Source organism: Oratosquilla oratoria, chromosome 15, assembly GCF_046742065.1.
Source record: "Oratosquilla oratoria isolate Oo_2021 chromosome 15, ASM4674206v1, whole genome shotgun sequence".
In the NCBI taxonomy this organism is placed as follows: domain Eukaryota; kingdom Metazoa; phylum Arthropoda; class Malacostraca; order Stomatopoda; family Squillidae; genus Oratosquilla; species Oratosquilla oratoria.
The window spans coordinates 50,064,418-50,066,917 of NC_134791.1; the positions used below are offsets into that span (position 1 = coordinate 50,064,418).

The 2,500-nt window shown below is 40.0% G+C and overlaps 1 protein-coding gene across 1 annotated transcript in view; it reads right to left on the reverse strand.

The window, feature by feature from the left end:
• LOC143033447 (uncharacterized) overlaps positions 1–2,500 on the reverse strand; it is a 1,606,485-nt gene that overhangs the window by 1,463,196 nt on the left and 140,789 nt on the right. The window lies entirely within an intron of this gene.

The window sequence follows — 2,500 nt, forward strand, 5'->3', positions numbered from 1 at the left end:
TGTGTGTGTGTGTGTGTGTGTGTGTGTGTGTGTGTGTGTGTGTATGTGTGTGCGTGTATGTGTGTGTGTGTGTGTTTGCGTGTATTTATGTGTACTTTTTCAACACAATTTGATGTTATTGCTGTCAAACCTTATATAACAGCAAAATACAATCGTGAAAGCCAGATGAAAACGAAACCACTGGTTATACAAATGGTCTGCACTACTTTTAAGGTCTAACATATGATATCTGATTTAGACCTTTTTTTTCCCTTGAATAAAAAAGAATGCTCATTTTATCTAATGAGATATTTTCTAACACAAGCACATACCAGAAATTTCTATAATCCTATCTATTTGAAGGTGAATGGAAAATATAAAACAATATTTTGGACTATTTATTCAAAGATTAAGAGAATATTTGTACTAGATAGCAAGAAGAGTAGACAGAAAAAAATTAATGAATGGTCTCCACATAGACACATCCCTTTTAAGGCACCAACAGTAGTCAGCCAGAACGTTGACGTTCTATCTGCCTTGATAGCGTTACTCCATCACACGGATTCCTTGGAGAAAGCGTTCACCCTGTTCTTCACTAATTCTCCATATTTCTCAGGAAAATAGTCCAGATTGAAACAAAGGAAGTGTATTTTTACTAACATGCGTGCATCAAGTTAGCACAAATTACTCATGAACTGCCTTCTGATACTGAGGACTTCTGTGATTGCCAAGGTAGTTTGCAATGACTGACTTGAGGAACAGCCAGGCAGAGAGTTCAGCAGGGTTCAGTGCTTCATCAAAACTAGCGCCTTTGATAAGCTCCCTTATCTGAGGACCATCAAAACACCTCCCTTAAGTTTCTTCATACTTACTCGTGGAAACTTCTAATGGAGGAAAGCAAATCCTCCACCTCCCCTGTCCAATATCTTTAAAAAAATTCTTCTTTAGACCACGTTTGTTGTCCATTCTTATCTGACATAATGCAGGTCTGTAACCTAGTCTAACAACACCAACCACGCACGTGATCCACAGACATGCGATATGGCACTCATCCTGAGCGGGACTTACCTCATTTGCTGACTTCGCTTTCCTTTGAACAAAACATCTTACCTCATCGCCTAACCTAGCACTAACTCAGACAACAGGATATTGCTACACGAAGATGTCTAATGTCAACAGAGAAATCCACTGAAACTCCTTTATTATGCCTACCCTAACTATGTTACCCGTCAGCTAACATATATATACCATGTCTAACCATATCTACCAACCATACGACTAACCTCCATAAGTAGAACTAATTCCAAAGTCTAAGAATAGCAACTAACACTTTTACTTACGACAACCCAATAACCCCCTTTATCAACGACACATATGTCACCAAGGCGGCCAGAGCTGGGCAAGTCAGGAGCCTGAGAGGCGCCAAATTTGGCGAGGTCAAGTGCCTGCCAGACGCAGGTGTGCCCGAAGTTAAGGCCCGGCACTTACTGCATTTTGCGCAAAGGGGCCCATTTATAATCTGTTGTTGATAACCCCAGATTTATTGTTAATAAATACAAGATCTTCCGGCTTGGATTTTATTTCGCCCGCATTAAGTCCACTTTATGTAACCAACAACCAACAACGGTTACAGGTGGTCATCTCTGTTGTCCCATAAGCACAGAAAGCATGCATGAATACTTTGTGTATCCACCTTGAAGTCCAAGGATGAGCCCAACGTCTCTAAAATCTCTACAGATCAACAATTTGTGTTCCTTTAAGTTGAGAGCAGATGACAGACGGTCCGTGCTTGTGAGTTTCATTTTAAGTAAATGTCCAACAGGAATCGATGAAAACTCATTTCCATTATTCAAAATTGTCTTGAGACTTCTGTAGAACGAGTCAATGAAAAATTTTCATTCCATGGCATCATATTTCAGACCCAATGATTTCATCAGGTCAGCAATATTGTTGTAGTAGACCAGTGAATTCGCTTCATCAAACGTGAACATTTTTCTAAATACTCTATTGCGGTCGCGATAGAAATAAAATGTTGTCCCTGGTACCAGAAGCCACATCTCTCAAACATGTAAACTCAATAGCTGAGCAGACTCCTTAGAAAGGTTCAGGTCTCATGTCAGATCGTTAAGTTCAACTTGTGTTAATGGCATTGGTCCGCCGTCCTCTTCTGACTTGTTGGCATCAAACTTGGTTGTATCTGTCGTCTCACTAGATTAGGGATCATAAATAGATTACATGGTAACATCAGGCTTAGGAACAGAAAAACTGGAGCCATGAAGGACTCATTTTATGGCAGAAAGAACACCAGGGCGTTCAGCATGGTGCTTGTTCTTGCAATTTATGCCTTTTAGATTTCTAATGTGGAAGTAGCAGTCGATGATGTGATCTTTCTCTTCTTTCTACATCAGCTGGACACAGAATAGCATACTTTTCTTTTTTTATTCTTCTTCCAAACCCAGAAGTTTCCCACACATGTTTTACAGCAGAGATGAGGAGCGAATGGCTTAGTCTGGTCTTCTAA